Genomic DNA, 20,736 nt, shown 5'->3' with positions numbered 1-20,736 from the left:
TACAAATAAAAGAAAATATTTATGCAGTGTACAAAAACATATAGAACATAGAGAAAATGAAATATAACTAAACAGGAAAGTAAAACTTCATAGCAGCAAATGAAAATACCATAAAGCAAAATGTTTACAAGACCATGTCGATCACAAACATAAAGTTTCATTTTGGCAAATATGTACTTTAAGTAAAACACAAAATTAAATGTGCAGTTAACTGGGAACATAAAAATAAGATTAAATTTAGGCAAAATTATATATAAAACATAACAATATTTATTATTTTGTCCATTCACTAGAACCACTGTTGAAAAACTCTTCCAAGGAATATAGTGGATGTTGTTTCAAGTCCTGAGCAATTTTTTTCCGAAATAATTCAGGTGTAGGGATTTCACTTCTGGAGGCAGTTGATTCTACATTTTTAGGGTGACTGTTGGAAAGCTGTCTTGTGTACTTGATAGGCGATACCTTGGCACTTCAATGTTCCTCTTACAGCGAGTGTCAAAATTATGTATTTCTTGTCTAATGCTAAAATTCCTTTGATTTTCTTTTATATAAATGAGGCAGAAAAACATATACTGGCTAAAAATAGTCATTATGCCTAGCCTGGTGAAAATGGGCCTACAGTGGTCCAGTCTTTTGCTAGAGGATATGATCCTGATGGCGTTTTTTGTAATAGCAGCACATCTTTGCTGCCTGAGGAGTGTCCCCACAACAACAGTCCATAGCTAATGTGGCTGTGGAAGAGTGCATGGCAGACTATTGTGAGAAACTGGTCAGTTATTACCCTCTTCAGCTTCCTCAGGAGGTATATCACATGAGAAAGTTTGGTGCATACATATGCAGTGTGATCATTCATGGAGAGTTTGCTGTCAATCTTGAAGCCCAGCAGTGTGACAGCCTCCATGTTTTCTTGGTCTTCAATGTTGGTTAGACTGCATCTCAAATGTTGGGTTTTTTCTTCATTGATCTTCATTTTGTTTATTTCTTCAAACATCAAATTTGATGCACCAAGAGCTTCTGCGGCTGTATGTCCTTTGGCAATAAGGGTTGTGTCATCTGCAAACTGCAACATTTGACTATTACAGCTCATATCATTGACAAATATGAGGAATAGGAGAGGTCCTAAGACTGATCCTTGGGGCACTCCATGTTCCAGTTTTTGTTCAAGAGAAGTTGCTCCGTGCACTGATACTACCTGCTTTCGGTTTTCCAAATAAGATTGCAGTGTTGATAGAACAACACATCCAACACCATACCATCTTAACTTGGCTATTAGTGTTGTGTGTGAGATGCAGTCAAAGACTTTTCTGAGGTCACAGAGTGTCAGTGCCACACTCTCTCTCTCTTCAAAACTCTGTCAAATCGTTTTAAGAAGTCCAGTGTGGCTGTCACTGTTGATCTCCCTTTGCGGAATCTGTGCTGTGTGTTTTGGAATAAGTTGTTTTCCTCAAAGTCATTCAATACCTGGCAGTGCATCACAGACTCAGTAACTTTGGCTAGTACTGGTACCACTGAGTTTAGTCTGAAGCTGGACACCTCGCATGGATCCCCCTTCTTATATATTGGTACTGTGCGTGCCAGTTTAAGGAAGTCTGGGAAGACTCCAGAAGATAGACATTTGTTTATTGCTATGGCTAGTGGCTGAGCTATTTCTGCAATAATTTTCTTTAGCAGTGTGAGGGCATGCCATAGATGTCTGCACTTTCTGAGTGTTTGTAGGAGTTCACAATTTTTTTCATGTCATCAGGGTGTACTTCCTTCCAGTTTTGAATACTGCAACTGTCTGCACTTCTTATGTTTGCAGTCGGATCTAGGTCAGAGTGTGGAATTTCACTCACTGTCTTTTCCACTATTCTGACAAAATATTCATTGAAGTCATCAGGGCTACATGAATTTAAGCAGGAGGTAGTCTTCTTTCTGTTCTCATTTACAAGATTCCAGGCAGCTTTACAAGGATTTTGGGCCTCTTTAATGTATGTATCGTTATATTTCTTTTTTGCTTCCTCTACTGCCTTCCTATAAGCTTTTTTGGCTTTTAGGTAGTTGCAGTGATGTAATTCTTTAGCTGGAATCTCTAAAGCTGATTTCATTCAGTCCTTGCACACTGTTACAATACACTTCAATTTATTGAGCTTGGGGGTGTACCATTGTTTCACACTGATAACTTTCTGCCTGCCTTGTGATTTGTGCACAGGATTCTTCACTGGTCTTACTGGAAACATGTCATCAAATATTGCTTTTAAGCTTTGGAACAGACATAAGAAAGAATCACTGCCTACTAACTCTGCAATTTTCTGCTGCTAGTTTACACAAGACAGAGCTGCTTTGAGATCATTTAGTCTCTCTTCATTAACAAATCTTCATTTGAATGTGTAGTTTGAATGCCATGTGCTTATCTGCAGTTTGCTCCTCATACTGGTTTCCATTACTAGTGCACAGTGATCTGCTATCATAGGTTCAACTACACTGAGTTTATAATCCCAGATGTTGAGGTTGCTGGTTATGGTGTCCAGGCATGCAACACCCCTTGTTGGGAGCTTATTTGCAATAAATAACCCATAACTGGTAATTAATCTCATAAAGATCCTCTCTCTGGCATCTCCATCACCTATGTGTATGTTAAAATCTCCACACAGTGCGATTTTTGACTTTAGGCATGTTAGGTAACACAAACAGTTCTCCATATGTCCAATAAAATTTTCAAAGTTACCACTGGTGAATGGTACACAGCAACAACAACTAAATCAATATTTGTTAATAACAGTGCAGCCAATTCAAGATCAAAATCCACACAAAAACTGCTTAAATCAATTTCCTTGATGCTATGATCTCTGTTGGCCTACACAGAGACCCCACCGTGGGATGCAGTTCTTCGAAACCAGGCCATGTCTAAGTATTCAACAGATTTATAGAAATCACCTTCTGCTTCAGCTACCCAGTGTTCACAAATACATAAAACATCTGGTTTAATTTCTTCTATAAAAAATGATAGGAGATCCATTTTGGTTCTTATGCACTGCACATTTACACTTGCAATGATTCCAGGCATATGGTTTCCAGTACTAGCAACATTCTTGTACAGTGATCCTTGATCCTTGTTTTTAACTTCATAATCTATTTTATTGGCATAATGGTTGGTCTCTGGAACAAGAAACACTTGATTACAACATTTTTGGGCCATAAAGCAGTTTCCATTAGCTTGTCTCTTAGATGAAAGTCAACACCAATCTTAAAACTACTATTTACACCCTTAGATTCCAATTTTTCAACGTGAAAATTGCTATGACCTGCTAGGATTTTCTTCAAAAAGTTAATTACGTTTTCTGCTGTCGATCCACTTTTCACCTTTCCTAAATGAAACCATGCTCTCTTTTCCCCATACAGCATTCCTTGGTCATCACCAGTGCCTATTATTTTATTTTTCCTGTCACTAACACTTGAATTTCCAACTACTGAGATGGTATTGGTTCGAGGAGTTGATCTGATAGTCACTGTCTGTGGTAGTTTGCATGGTATAGCTGTATTTAGCACTGCGTTATTTGTTTGTTGTTCTGCAGAAGTTGTTGGGGTTTTCTTGTCCCTATGGCGAACACTTCTTTTCCTAGTACTTACTAAACGCCACTCTGTATTGGGTGAGAGTTTATTTTCTGAGGAATTTGCAGAGTTGTAGAGACTATTTTCGTCTTTATTAACGCCAGATCCTGTTTTGTTGACCGATACATTGTTTACACCAAAACACTCGTTTGGTTCCATTATATCAGTTTGATTACAATTTACAGTTGGAGTTTTTTCGTCTGGAATGATCTGTCTTCCTTGTTGTAGAAAGGGATTTTAACAGTTTCTGTCACTACTTACATTATTACAGCATTCGTCAGCGCCGTTTTCTCGATCACTGACAGTAGTTTTGGATGTGTGAGTCGGGTTGCACAGCACATTAACCACAATATGGTGTTTATGTTTATCTGCCGCCAAATCCGTTTGTTTACTGTTTGCAGTACCAATGTTTTCCTGCACAAATTCACTTACTTTGCCATAACCACTTTCCAAGGAGTCGGCACCGTTTACAAGTGGTTTTTCACATATGTTTACGTTATATTTTGGAGACTGCAAATCTTCAATCTTAGAATCAGCACTGATAATTGCATCCAGCTTTTTATTAATTGATAGGTTATCTTCCGATATATTATTTGTTAACTTGAGTATATTTTGCAAGTTTTCTAATAATCTTACGTCACCGTTCACTTCAGCATCACTTTTGTGTTTCTGTACTTCAGTTTCATGTAAATTTTCACTACTTAACCTCTTTTCACAGGACACACAGTGAAACTTAATTATGTCACTACGATTTTATTGCATATGATTGCATCATATATAAAAAGTCTGAAACTGTATCTGTTTCTATCCACTAAATTACATATCAATAACAGGAAATGGTAGAAAAAAAATAAAAATAAATGAGGAAATGTAATCATTACCTTTGTTTTGCTTTTATTGGTAGTCATCTTATAACCTCTTTGAAAACACTCTCCATTCTTTTCAACTAATCTTCCAAGTCCTATTCCACCTCTGACAGGATTAAAATGTTATCATTATATCTGAAAGGTTTTATTTCTTCTTCTTCAGCTGCCACTGCCTTTCAGGTTTGTCATTGGTTTTCTTTGCTGTTAGCTCAATGGATGAATTCATTGACATTTGGCATAGGAAACAAACCAGTCTCACTCTCTTTTATATCATTCAACATTTAAAATTTCAGTCTGGTTTCAGAGCATGCTGTGGATAACTTTTTGAGTGTTGCTGACTACTGAATCTGTGGATGTAACATGCATAATTATTACAGATTTAAAGCAGGACTAGAATGATATATTAAACCATTGGAGTGAAGGAAGTATTGATTCACAAATTCCTAATTTATCTCTTAAGCTCAAACAAATTAAATGCATACAACTTCTTACAAATACTTCTACTGCTTCTGACATTTTGCTGTCCTGTAACACTAGCATTATTAGTGAAGCAGACTACACAAAATTTCTGATGCAGCTTGTGGACAGAATACCGACATTAAAGGCAAATATTCATGGCCTCATTGTTGGGAATAAATATGTTTTTTTCTTTGCCAACGCCATGTGTGGTAGTGTGTTGTTTTTCCATCTTGGGTCTGTTTTGCAAATATATCACTGAATAAACAGTGTCTGATAATCTCTGTTCCTGTCAACACAGTACATGCAGTTTTATTCATCAGGGTTGACTTTATGATCTCCAAAAAGGACTAATTGGAGACAGTATCCAGTAGGTTATGAGTCCAGGAAGAGATTAGGGAAGTTTTTGTGCTGATAAAGTACCACCTGTTCAGAAACTGATAAATTAAGCTCACAAGTATCAGCATGGAATCAATTGTGACTCTTATTATGATTTTTCTAGTGTACTGTCATGTTTCGGCTAAGAAACTTTCAGGATTTCTCTATTGAATTAATTAAATATATTGTATTGAATTAATTAATTAATTAAAAATGAACTAAAGATATAAACATTCTTAGCAGTCTTACAATTGCAATTACTCTTTGTAATTAATTAATTGTATTGAATTAATTAAATATATCAAAGATGGCTTTCAATGGGCAATCACTGTTTAATTTTGAAAAACTGACTGGTGTGACTAACTATAGTGACAGGAAATTTCAGCTGAAAATGAACCAAAAAAGGAGCAACTATGGGAAACAATTTCTGGAATTGATAAATATCCAAAGAATGTAAAGGAATGTGGTTAACTGTAAATTCTTCTGTTCATCCAAAATGTCATGGAGCAATGATAGCTGAAGAAGTGTGGCAGATTTTACAATCTGTGTTTGGAGACAAGAGTTTATCCAGTTATAATGGGCTGTGACAATGTTTGATGAATGTACAACTGGTTTCTGAGAATAATATGGAAGCATATTTATTGAAAATTATGTCGCTTGCTCAGCAAGATCAAAGCTTTGGAAAAAAAAGGGTGATGATTTCATAGTAACAATTATACTAAGTTGACTTCCAGCAGATTTCCAACCCTTGATTATGGTGATTGATAACTCAGGTGTCAATATTACTGGTGATGTAGTAAGTCAGTAATCAATGAAACTTCAGTTTGCTTCAACAGATTCAATAAATTCAATTCTGGCAGCTAGTAAACAGAACAGTAAACACTACAAGTCAAACATCAACTGTGATGTGAAACAGTCCAAGTCATTTAAATGTTAAAAATGTCAGAAAGTTGGTTCTAAGGCAAGTGACTGCAGAACTAAGGAGAAGCCAAAGAAATCTTCAAATCTGTGAATACTATGAACACTGAAATTGAAAATACATTGATGGCTCTAACTACATGAAATGGTTGGTATGTAGATTCTTGATGTACATGACATGTTGAACATGATGTGTTCAACAATTTCCAGTTGGCCACAATGACAAAAGTTATAGTAGTAAATAACAGAAGTCTACAGGCAGTTGCAGGGGAGAATGTTCATCCTGAAGTTACATGTGATGACAAGAAGGAGCAGGTAAATTTTAATGATGTTGCATATTTTTCAGGCCTTGGATACATCTTGCTGTCAATTAGTGAAATGACAAGACATGGATTGTGCACATTGTTTTATGATGTGCAGCATGGTATACATGCAAATAGTGATATGAACAGTGAAGAATCTGCTAAATATTTTGTGTGTGCAGTGTGAACTCTTCAATTTCCTGCACTGCCTCTGAGCTAAATATGAAGTAAAGATATAAACATTCTTAGCAGTCTTACAATTGCAATTACTCTTTGTAATTAATTGTTAGTTGTGTGCTTAGATAATTGTATTAACACATAACAGTTGGTTACCCAGAATTTTCCAATCACATGCCCTAATGGTTTCATCACACACTAGAAAAATTGAGACACACTGGAAAAAATGAAATGCATTCCAGAATCATAAAACACATCATACATAAGTTTTTATGACAAATGCATCAAGGTGAATCATTTGTAGGCAGCTGTGTTGCATAATCAGTGTCTACCATGACAAAAAATGACTTGCCAGTGGCAAACATGATACATAGTCTGATTGCAATGCAACCACCTCTCTTCTGGATGGATAATCCAATACTGTGGTTCACCCAAATTGAGAGTCAATTTGTGTTGGTCTACATCACCTCAGATTAAAGTAAATACAGTTATGTGGTGGCTGCACTTAATGAGTAAATGACTATGGAAGGTTTGATGCCCAGCACTGAAAAACACACCTCAATTAAGTGTGTGCTTGTAATGTGCTCATCACAGTCAGAAGCTAAGTGATTTGCTCTGCAATGATGAAAATTGCTCTTCACAGAAGAACTCATTGTCTGCACACCATCTTAACTACTCCACAGTCATTGCACACTGGAGGACAATACAATTAATGAAATCTCTTACACATTCCCAGTTATTTGTTGTCATCTCCTTGTGGCCTGATGTCGTTCCAGTGGTACACATCTTCCCAATATTAGATTATTTTGATGGCACAACACAACTTCTTGACCAGATGCTTGCTGAGACTGAAGTACAAGACATCAAACATTTGATGTCTCAAGGAACACCTGATGAAGACATCGAGTTATGGTGTTGAAATATCGTGTTGTGAAGACATGGACCACCACCAGAACATCTTATCTTAAAAAGAAGGCAACACAATTTATGACAATATTCTGTGTAATATTTAGCAGTCATTCTCACCTGCAGGTACAGAGAAAATACTCACATTTTGCACTGGTGACCTTGATGCTATTGCTGAAACTGCTGAGCAAATGGTTGAGCTGTGCCCATTGAAAGTCATCACAACAGAGACTTCTCTAGAAGCACTGCAAGCACAAGTAGCTGAATGGTCTTGGCAAGTCACAGCCCTAGAAATGTAGCACTCACAACAGTTATACTCTTCCAGCAGAAACAAGGATATGGCCACCAGGGGGAATATCTGCTGGTATCACAATAAATGTGGACCTGAAGGTCAGTAGTGTCAGTCAACCCAGAAATATGTAGTGATGCCAACTTATTTCAAACTGGACAGCTGTCAACTGTTTATAACAGAGAACTCTACTAAGCTGCAATTTCTCATTGACACAGGTGCTGATCTCTCAGTTTGCCTTTCTTCTTGCCTTCCATGGTGGTAGTGATGGCAATCACCTATATGCTGCAAATGGATCTTCCATCAAGGCTTACAGCTATATCAACTTCACATCTAAACTTAAATATTTGATGAGAATTCGTGTGGAGATTCATTGTTCTTGATGTCTTATACCTGATTGTTGGAGTGGGATTCTTATTATTTTACAGTCTATTCCAAGGTCTTCACAGTCGCCAGCTGCTTAATTCGACAGCACAGTTTAATAGTCATGGTCACCATGCTATGCTATCCTTGCAGGCATCAAAGTGATTACAGGTGATTCGCCATACAACAATCTGCTTAGTCAGTTGCTTAAATCACCTATCCATAGCCTGCTCCAACACTGGTATGTTGCCACTACACCAAGACAGCCTGTTCATACTTGGTCTCATTATTTGCATCTGGCCAACTAAAGACTGCTAAGCAAGAGTTCTCTTTTGTGTTAGCACATGGAATCTGTCACTCTTAATGTAATAGCTATGTCTCTTTATTTCACTTAATTCCTAAGAAGAATAACAGGTGGTGCCCATGTGAGGATTGTCATCAGCCTAATGCCACAATGTCTGATCATTATCCTGTACCACTTATTGAAGACTTTGCTATACTTCTGCACCTACATCTAAATTTACATCTACATCTACATCTATACTCTGCAAATCACTGTGAGGTGCACGGCAGAGGGTACATCCCATTGTACCAGTTATTTGGGTTACTTCCTCATTTGGAGCATGGGAAGAATGATTGTTTGAATGCCTCTGTGCATATTATAATTGTTCTATAATCTTATCCTCATGTTTTGTATGTGAGCAATACATAGGTGGTTGTGATATACTCCTAGAGTCATCATTTAAAGCCAGTTCTTAAAACATTGTTAATAGACATTTTCGGGATAGTTTATGTCTGTCTTCTAGAGTCTTTCAGTTCACTTCCTTCAGTATCTCTGTTACCTTCTCCAATGGATTAAATGAACCAATGACCATTTGTGCTACCCTTCTCTGTGTACATTCAATACCTACTGATAGTCATATCTAGTATGGGTCCCACACATTTGAGCAATATAATATTCTAGAAGTGATTGCACAAGTGATCTGTAAACAATCTCCTTTGTAGACTGATTGCACTTCCCCAGTATTCTACTAAGAAACTGAAGTCCACCACCTGCTTTGCCTATGACTGAACCTATGTGATCATTCCATTTCATATCCCTAAAAAGTGTTACACCCAGGTATTTGTATGAGTTGGCTAATTCCAAAAGTGACTCATGATGTTATAGTCATAGGATACTATGTGTTTTTTGTTTTGTAAAGCACACAGTTTCACATTCATGATAATTCAGAGCAAGTTGTCAGTCTCTGCACCATGCTGAAATCTTATCAAGGTCTGACTGAATATTTATGTAGCTTCTTTCAGATAACACTTCTTTATAGATAACTGCATTGCCTGCAAAAAGCCTGGTTTTACTATTAATATTACTGAAAGGTCATTAATATACAATATAAATGACAAGAGTCCCAACACACTTCACTGGGGTACACCCAAAGTTACTTCTACATCTGGTGGTGACCCTCCATACAAGATAACATGCTGTGTCCTCACTACCAGAAAGTCCTCAATCCAGTCACATATTTCACTTGACATCCCATATGACCATACTTTTTACAATAAATGTAGGTGTGGTACTGAGTCAAATGCTTCTTGGAAATCAAGAAATACTGCACCTACCTGGCTGCCATGATCCAAAGCTTTCAGTATGTAATGTGAGAAAAGTGTGAGTTGGGTTTCTCATGATCGATGTTTTTGAAATCCATGCTAGTTGGCATTGAGAGCATTCTGTTCAAGATACCTCATTATGTTTTAGCTCAGAATATGTTCTAAGATTCTATAACAAATCAATGTCAAGGATACTGCATCTTAGTTTTGAGGATCACTTCTAATACCCATCTATTCAACGGGTGTGACCTTTGCCTTTTTCCAGGTACTGGGCAGAATTTTTTGTTCAAGGGATCTACAACAGATTATAGTTAGAAACCACATATTCAGTGTAAAATCTGACAGGGATACCACTGGGGTCTGGAGCTTTGATCAGTTTTAATGCTTTCAGCTGTTTCTCAACACCACTGACAATAATACTTATTTCATTCATTTTTTCAGTGGTATGAAGATTAAATTGGGGCAATTATCCAGGGTATTTCTTTGTAAAGGAACATTTGAAAACAGGGTTGAGCATTTCAGCTTTTGTTTTGCTACCCACAATTTCAGTTCCTGTCTCATTCACTAGGAACTGGACACTAACAATTCTTGGTAAGACTCTTTACTCCATGACTGCCTACATCCTCACTTTTTATCTTTTACCACTTGCATCAACAGATATACCCAAAACTACTGTTTACACTTCATTCAAACTTTACACATCTGTGTGAATGTCATTCAGACTATGCAGTGCTGCACAGATGTAACAGCATTCCATTGATGTAGTAAGTTAACTAAAGACTTAGAGTTTTGTTATGCATGAATTGATTACTACTTGTAATGTTGTCTAGTGAAGCAGAGCATCTTGCACATCTACAGCACCTATTCACTAGATTACAAAAACATGTTTCAGCAATTAACCTGCAAAACTATGTCTTTAGAGTGATGGAAGTATAATTCTTAGGCTGCCTTATCAATGCACAATGAACCCTACCACCTCAATGCAGAATGGAAGATACTTCTCAATGACCCCAGCCCATACAGTATGATAATTCCATTGTTTCTTGGGCTTGATGGATGTATATTGAGATTATGTGTGCTGTCATGCACTATTGGCAGCACCTCTCTAGACCTGGAGTGACCCTTAGAAACATTATGGTCGTTATCAAATTAAGCTAAATGCTAGTGTTATTTAGATGTCTATAGAATTTACTGGGTATTTTGCATATTCCAAGCAGGACTGTAATCTATGGATTGTAAACACATGCAAATAAGAATATAAGTTCACTATTATTCTACTATGTAAGTTTAGGTATCGCAGATAGTATAGCAGATAGTATAGCAAAGTTTGTTACTTTAATTACGAGCATTATTCACTGAAACAGAGAGAGGAAACTTCAACTGAAGAATCCAATCCCCTGCAACGTGTGATTCAGTGTTCAATAATTGACCAAGATGGTTGATGTCCCATCTAAAGTGCTATAACCTGAGGCTGAAATATATAATAAAAAATTTTACAAGATGACAAGTGTGTTCCCCTATGGCAGTAATTACAGCATGCTCTGTGTTCACCACATATTCCTAGCAAGGTTTGTTTTTCATTTTGTATTTTTAGTAGCAGTACCATGTCTGTGATGATTTCAATGTAGATTTTTTTAAAGGGTTCTGATTGGAAAAATTATCTTGAAACCTTATTTTGATCCTACAATTTGATCTCAGTAAGTGGTTTTCCATCACATGTGGATAAAGACAGTAGGACCCTAACTCCTAACTGATAATGTTGTCTTTGATGAAGCTCAAAGCAAGAAAATTACCTTATAGCAAGTAACAAATGCTCACTTTGATCATGATGCTCAATTAGTTACGATAAATGAGATAGCATATAACATTAGTGACACTCTGCCATGAAAATCAGGGAGAATGATTAAAGACTCTGGAAGGGCTATAAACAGTCAATCACAGGTAGCAAGTATATTTAATAATAATTCCTTAAATTTAGTAGGAAGTATATGAAAAACAGTTTAAGAGGTAAAGCACAACAGTATGTTGTAAAAGCATCACAAAATTCAGTCATGTGAGTATATCACTATCTTTCTTCTGAAATTAAGAAAATTATATTTTCTCTAAAAGTAAAGCTCAATTGGATTTGACAGTGTTTCCAACAGATTACAAAAGATTTGTTCCCATGTCATAAGACCTGTCTTATGTGAAATACGTAATGCATCACTAATTCAAGGCATTTTCCCAGAGAGATTGAAACATGCCATTGTTACACCCCTCTATAAGAAAAGGAATAGAAGAGATGTCAATAACTACCAATCTGTTTCAGTACTGACATTATTTTCGAAAATTCTTGAATTTGGATGTATTCTAGAATAATATATCACCTGAACAACAATAATATCCTTAGTAAATCACAGTTTGGATTTCAGAGGAGTTGCACTACTGAGAATGCTATTTGTTCTCCATACTTAAAAAGCAATAAATAACGAAAATCACAACAAATTGATATTTTCTGGAGTCTAAGCCATTTGACTGTGTAAATCACAATATTTTCCTACAGAGACTGAGGTTTTGTGGGGATTGTGGTGTAGCCAACCAACGGACAATATTAAATTAAACCAAAAGAATGCAGAAAATTGTAGTCAGGGTGACTGACTTGAGAGAAATCACATAATGGATTTCCTAAGGTTCAATCTTAGAACTGCTATTGTTTCTAATGTATATAAATGATCTTCTGTCTAATACAAAAGAAGCAGAATTATTTCTTTTTGCAGATGAAACTAGTATTGTAATCAATTCAAGCATACATACAGCAGCAGAAGAAATGATGAACAATGTTCTTAAAAGTGTCATTATATGGTTTTCCGAAAAAGGGCTCCCTTTCAATTTTAAAAAGACACAACATATTCAGGTCTCCACATCTAGAAGTACTACACTAGTGATCAGTGTAACACATGGTGAGGAAATAATAAGTAGGGTGGAAACATAAAATTTTTGAAGTCGTCCATAGTGATGAGAATTTTAACTGAAAAAAATAACACACACACACATTTTGGAGTTCTTAAACAACTTAGTTCAGCCACGTTTGCACCCAGAATAATTTCAAACTTTGGGGAGAGAAATCAGTATGTTGACAAATTTTGCACATTTTCATTCAATGATATCATATGGAATGTTCCTGGGATGAATCATTTTTAAGAAAGAAAGTTTTCTTTGCTCAAAAACTAACTGTGAAAATAATATGTGGTGCTCATGCATGATCATCTTGGAGATATCTCTTTAAGTTGTGCATTTTGATTACTTCTTCACGGTATATTTATCCCTCATGAAATTTGTTGTAAATAATTCACTGCAATTCAAAAGGAACAAGATGTACATAATTACAGTACAAGAAAAAAATGATATTTGTTACACCATACTAAGGTTATGTGTTGCACAGAAAGGCTGCACAGCACTGAAACAAAAATGTTTGATCCCCTGCCCAGTGATGTAAAATGTCTGACAGGCAGCAAAATAAAATTTGGAAACAAACTGAAAAGGTTTGTCCTTGACAAGACCTTCTATTGCATGTAAGAATCTCTATTATTGCAATATACTAGGTGATGGGTAAGAATTAGTAACTTGCATCTGAATTATAGAAAAAATATGTGGTGACCATCAACTGCCAGTAAGTGACACCTGCCAAGTGCAAAGTAAATTGTCTTTGGACTCAGTGTTCTTTGGACTGTGTGTGCTTTGGACTCTGGTGTAGGTATTTGAGTTGCTATTGTCTGTAATGTTTCTCCTGTATGTGGTGTAATTATATGAGCCATAGCAAAAGTACCTGATCATAATCGGTTGAAGTTTTCAATGTGCAATCAATTGCTGTAGCTAGAAAACACACATTGGTGACCCCGAGTCACAAAAATACATTGCATTCACTCACTATGTATCACTGGTATCATGCCAATAGACAATGTCACAACCTTCAGTTCTTCTAGCAGTACAGGACACCGTGACCACGGAATGGACCTTTGACTGTGAAGCACAACACTTTACACCATGTGCTACTAATTCACTGGGAATGTTTGCATCTCCAGTGTTTGTTTAGACAGGCCAGATGGCCCTAACCTCCACTGGCACATCACAACAAGTGTTGTACACATCAGGGTGAATGCCTTCCTCAGCATTCTCCACTTGAGAGGATGCTTCTCCAGCACAATATTCCAGATTCCCCTCACCTGAGTTTCTAATGCACTCCAACATGGACCATGTGGCTGTCCAGTTTTGGGGTTCAATTGCATGGCTGCCCTCTCCTCAGAGCAGTCCTTCATTTAATGTTCCCCCTCTGCACCAGTCAAAGGGACACTCATGTGAATTGCACCGGGCCATGTATATGCCTATCCATCCTGCCACCCCACACACATTTTGGGCGACGCCCCTGCCGTGGTTCCGCCCTGTCGCTAGGTGCTCGATCATGATTTTGCTCCTATGGTTGAGATTTGATCTGTATCGGCCTTCAATCCTTCCATGCCTGGTGCACTATGCTCATCGTGTGGCTGTACAGATTTCCTCCTAACAAGGACTGGACACCACGTCTCACCTGCACAACTAGCAGACGTTCAACACACCACATTGCTTATCATCAAGGCACAGTTCACAGCAGTAAACACTGGACAGTATTCCCACATGTTTCGTGTCTTTCCTGTGCCCCCACAAGCACAGACTTCAGGTTGTTTTCTGAAGCTGCCGCCATTACAACCAGACAACCCAGTGATGTGGTTTACCTTGGTGGACATGTTGGACATCACTTTGTGTTTTTATTGTACCATCTGCATGACCACCCTGATTTATCAATGAGTTGTTGCTAAACCCACCCAAGAGCAACAAATATGCCTCTACATGTGCACTACTCATTGATCACCTTTCTCGTCCACCAGTCAATACTATTCACAACATTATTTATGACGAGACTTTAGGTGACAGAACGCCCTCCCAGCATGCGCAGGTCCTTACCAAGATCTTGCCAAACTTAGCACTCTGGGGATAGTGGTTAGTGAAGCTGCTACAAGAACTACAATTACATTTGCTTTCCCATACCGCGGTGCACTCGAGGGCTATGTCTAGCAAACCAGGCATACGCCATTATCCGGCACTGCCATCTCCCTTTGCATAGCACAGCAGCTAATACTGCCAAGGTTGGTCATACTGTGACTATACTTCCACCATTGGGTGGTAGAGAATGGGTGCATGCGTATCATGGGCAGCACACAGAGCAGCAGCCACCTAGTAGCCAAGACGGAATTGCCAGTGGTTCAGGGCTGGCCTCTCCTCAACCAAACCCAGCTAGCGCCTGCCCTCCCCACCTTCCCCTCACCTGGTGCTTCAGCTGGTGGGATGAGTACAGCTGACTCATGCATATGCTGGTTCCAGTCCACTTACATGAATGCCACTCGCAACTGCCACCTGCCCTGCACATTCCCAAACACGCACGCAAACTGCAGTACGTGCCATGGCTCATGGGTATATGGATGGGTGCCCACAGATGTTGCATTCAATCAGATCCTTCACCTCACGAGGTCATCTGTACACCAGGATTTTCTTGTCGACACCAGAGCAGACATTAACATTAAACCTTCCTCGTTTACTGTAACAGACAGGACATCAGCCAAACTGTTTCTTGGAGCAGCAAATAAATCATCACTTCATGTTGACCCTTTTATGGAGTTACCTATTGTACTTATACCTGGCAAACATTTCACTTGGTCCTTCTACATGGCTGATGTAGAAGACCCAATATTAGGCATTGACTTCCTTTTTCACTTCTTTCTTCTCCAGATCTCCAGTTGACCACATTATTGCACCATGCCTCATCTACTCATGTTGTGTGTTCAGTCACCTCCTTGTCTCCCCCTCCCCCTCAGCTTCCTGATGATATCAACATGGTTCTCATCAAGTGCTCTTCGCTGGCAGACATTCGTGCAGCTTCCATTGCCCAGCTTCAATCTGAGTGCTCTGGAGTCGACAATCTCTACACTTGCAATGCCAAACTGAACTGCACAATACTCTCAGTCACACAAGCTCTAGCTGAGGCACAATGCCATCTACAGTGTCTGTCAATGCTGCTACCCCTTGACACAGGTGATGCACCATGTGGAACTTTGATGCCATGGCCCCCCAACACCTCATTTAACTTTGACACCACCACTGTGGACAGATTAGTGACAATTGTGTGCTACTGATGGCCCCCTGAGCGAGTTCATCAGACCAGCTGAACACTATCATGGATGGAACAACACAAAACATTGTCACAACAGATAGGCCACCTGTGCGTCATAAAGCATGCTGACTTCCATCAAATAAACTATGCCTTGCTAAGGTTTCAGTGGAGGAACTTCTGCAGACAGGTATTGTCCATCCATTGGACAGTAACTGGCCTTTTCCCATACATTTAGTTCCCAAAAAGGATGGCACAGTGCGCTCCTGTGGCGATTATCGCCACCTCAATTTGTGGACCGCATTAGACAATTACCCTGTATGTCATATACAAGACTTTGCATAAGTACTCAGTGGAGCACTAATCTTCAGTGTCTTAGACTGCCATAAGGCATATTTACATATATCCAAGGAACAGAGTGACATACCAAAGACAATGGTGATCACGCCCTTTGGCTTCTATGGATTTTGTTATATGACTTATGACCTCAAAAACATGTGCCAGACTTGGCAACATTTTATAGACCCACTTCTGTTTAACAGCTCATATTGTTATGCATACCTCAATGATATACTCATTTTTTCCTCCTATGACAGAGAACACAAACTCCACCTGGCCATGATTCAGGACCTATTGACTCGCATTGGAGTCGTGATCAATAATAACAAGTCACAACTTCGATGCACTGCTGTCACTTTTTTGGGGTTCACCATCTCCTCTGAAGGTATATGCCCCCCTCAGGAGCAGGGTGACTGAATTTGTGATCTACCTCTCTCAGTGTAATTTCATGAATTGTGCCGGTTTTTAGGAGCCATTAATTTCCATCATCGTAGCCTACCGACGGCGGCAGCCATTCAAGCCTCTCTAACTGAAACATTGGCCAGTGAAAAAAACCTCTGGTAATTGCCAGGTACAATGGACTGACAATATGGTGAGAGCTTTCAAAGATCTTAAATCAGTGTTAGCACATGATGTCGCTCTCACCTACCCTTTGCCAGGTGCCTGCATCTCTATTACAGTGGATGTGAGTGATTTTCCAACCCTCCAATAGCTCGTCATTGATATGACTCAGCCACTTTAGTTTTCTTCCGAAAAACTATCTGTGGACCAACAAAAATGGTCAGCATTTGACAGAGAATTGATTGCAAATGTACAAAGCTGTAAAATGTTTATGCGCTGACATCAAAGGAAGGAACATAAAAATTATCACAGATCATCACTCCCTCACAGATGCTATCCATAACCCTGCTGTTGATCATCCTCCATGTAGGTTTTGGCAGATAGATTTAATTTTCCAATACATAACAGACACCCATTACATCTGAGGTTCAGCAAATGTGGTGACTGACTACTTATCATGTATCAATGCAATTTTGTCCCCCATTAATTTTGACAAACTGGTCCGCTTACAGGACAACGATACTGAGCTGCAAAACTTCTGACAAGGCCCCACTACTTCTCTCCAGATCATTTCCTGCAATTTATCAGTCTTGGTCAGGCTACTGTGGTATGATATGTCCATGGGCATCACCCAGCCTATTGTTCTATCCACATTGCATTGCCAAGTATTCAGTACGTTACATAAACTTTCACATTCTGATGCTAAGGCTACTATGCAGATTGTTACAGAATGCTTTGTGTTACCGGATGTGAAGAGGTACTCTCTTGCTTGGGCCCGTGCTTGTATAATGTGCCAGCACAACAAAGTCGGCAGGCACACACAACCCCCTCTAGGTAAATTCGACATCCCGAAAGACTGCTTCCAACATGTGCATCTGGACCTTGTAGGACCATAACACATGTCTGATGGTTGCAGGTACATCCTGTCTGTCATTGACCATGTTACATGGTGGGTGGAAGCGATACTCCTGCAGGACATTACAGCAGAATCTGTAGCATGAGCATTCATATCCTACTGGATAGCTTGATTTGGCTGCCCTACATCCTTCATCACCGACCAGCATAGGCAGTTTGCATCCCTGCTGTTTAACAAACTCTGTGTGCTCTGTGGGGTGGATGGATTCTCCACTACTGCTTACCACCCACAGAGCAACAAACTGGTAAAGTGTTAGCATAGGGCTCTGAAAGCGACCCTCATGTGCCACAGTGGTGAGTGGTCCAACGGCTTTCCCTGGGTTATGTTAGGAATATGCACAGCTTATAAGGCAGACCTCCAGGCTTCACTTGCTGAGCTCTTGTATGGAGAAACCCTAGTCCTCCCTGCAGAGTTCATCAATGATGAAGCAACTCTCGACCTATCTGACCTCCCCGCTCTAGTCAAGCATGTCCAGTCCCGCATACCCACAATCCGCATGCCCCTTCTGTGACCACACACCCATCCTTGGGTTTTCCTGTATTTGGCTCTGGACTCTTGTGAGCTTTTTATGTTATGGGATGACACAGTCATACCAGCATTACAGCCACCTTACTCTGGCTCGCATCGAGTATTGACTCACACAGACAATATTATGGACATTCTCATCAATGCCCTTCAGCAGACAGTTTCTCTTCAATGTATGAAACTGACCTGGACGATCAAGGAATCTGTACCACAAATTATTGAGTCAAGTGCTCCTCTGTCATGCGATGGCTCCAATCTCACACATACTGCCTACTCCCCTGCGCCCCACCCTGATCATATGTGCACAGAGCCTACACCTTTGGGTAGCTCAGATGTTGTGTGTCATGATATTTAACCTTGCTTCATTCAGGCACTGCATGTGATGAGCCACAACCTCAGGCCCAACCACATGTTACCTGTGACATTGCCCCGACACATGAGTTGGCACCCAAAAAGTTTGCTAGTGCTTCCCCTGAACTACATTTTTCCCCCTGCCCCACCCCACTGTCTATGAAATCTGCATCTCAATCAACACATCTGGGTGTCCAAATGACAAGCTTTCCTTACAGCTCCTATACTTAGGGGATGCTTCACATGAGTCCACACTCAGGTCACATACCTCCATTCTGTGCACAGTCCATATCCCAAACAGGCTGGATATGGATGGCATAGCTGCAATATTCAGCATCGATGAGATGCTCAAGATTTGCGTCCCCCTCTCCCCATGTACTTCAATGCTGACATCTACTGTGCCAGTGCAGGTTGACCAGTCTGTCCTCCCCAATGGATGGTGGACTATCCCATCACTAGTCCACCCTCCACAGACAGCATGGACTCTTCGCACATGCCTCTATCAACTGGCAAGTGTTCCACAACACCACTATATAGGAAGAAATCCACGTCCTCTCCCAAGTGCTCCGCACTTCTGGGGCAGGGCGATGGGGGGAGGGGGGGGGGGGGGGAGGAGTTCTGTGGTGACCATCAACCACCAGTGGTGCCTCCTGCCAAGGGCAGAGTAAATTGTCTTTGGACTCGTTGTTCTTCAGAATGTGTGTGCTTTGGACTCTGGTGTAGATGTTTGAGTTGTTATTTTCTGTAATGTTTTTCCTACATCTGGTGTAATTATACAAGCCATAATAAAATTGGGCAATTGTAAACAACTAGTTTTTTCTATGCAAAGTCAGTTGCTGTAGCTAGAAAATTCACAAATGTAAGTGATCTGAAGGTAGTCATATTCACAAAATAATTTTTGAGGTGAATATAAAATATATCATTCCTTATCATTGCAATTTATCAAGTAAATGTTCCATCAGAAACAAAATTAACTAACTATGCTTTCTTATAAATTTCTATTGTAATATGTGCTCTACAGGTAAAAACTGTAATATAAAGCATGTCTGGATTCCTATCTCATTCCTTATCATTACAATTTATCCAGTAAATGTTCCATCAGAAACAAAATTAACTAACTATGCTTTCTTATAAATTTCTATTGTAATATGTGCTCTACAGGTAAAAACTGTAATATAAAGCATGTCTGGGTTCCTGAAAACAAGTATTTATTATTTTCTGATATAAGAGAAGTCAGTGAATTACTAAATAGACCTTGAAAGAAACTTTTTTATTTATTGTCAGCACTTTCTCCATGCTTATGAACTGCTGCACCTAATAATATTTTTAGCACCTGCTGTCTGTCTCACTTTACATATAGCTTTCCTTCCATCCACCTTTCCATATTCTTTAACTATAGATACCTCTGCTTTAAGAGCTATTTCCTGTTCATGAATGTGTACAGCCACTTGTACTTCAGTTATTACAAAGTAGGAGCTACAAAGATGTTCATGTTGGATTTTAATGAAGTTACCACAAAATCTGCATATGTCTGCTATGTATGGATACTGACTGTTAATTGCTCTCCACTTCTTAGCAGTGTACATACATTTAAAGCATAGGTGTGAAAGCTGTAAATTATACAGATAATCATAAAATGTTGTAATTATAAACAAGTGAATATATAAAAGTGTTGTAATAATGACAACTGTTTTAAATATTTAGTGTTGAATGTTTGAAACTTTGAAGGAGTAGATGAAACTTATTCAGATGGCTCAAATGCATGGGCAGTGTTTAAGAAAGCCAGAAGTCATGGTTTTAGTTCCAGTATCACTAACTCAGTTTCCCACTGCTATCAAAATAATGTTAGTCATATTTCCTGCAAAATAGTTTTATGGAGGGCATTCACCTGCAATGTGTTACAAGGTTTCAAGTGTAATCTTCTTCTTCTTTTTAATCCAAGAAGTAAGCAATTCATCTGTTCTGGTCAAAATTAAATCATTTCTGTTTTCTTGGTTTTTCAATTCCTCCTTTAT

General features: G+C 39.0%; 1 protein-coding gene across 3 annotated transcripts in view; it reads left to right on the top strand.

The window, feature by feature from the left end:
* Positions 1–20,736, top strand: part of LOC124615657 (proton-coupled folate transporter-like) — a 257,418-nt gene that overhangs the window by 82,429 nt on the left and 154,253 nt on the right. The window lies entirely within an intron of this gene.

Source organism: Schistocerca americana, chromosome 5, assembly GCF_021461395.2.
Source record: "Schistocerca americana isolate TAMUIC-IGC-003095 chromosome 5, iqSchAmer2.1, whole genome shotgun sequence".
Taxonomy (NCBI): domain Eukaryota; kingdom Metazoa; phylum Arthropoda; class Insecta; order Orthoptera; family Acrididae; genus Schistocerca; species Schistocerca americana.
This window is presented reverse-complemented; position numbering and strand designations above follow the sequence as displayed.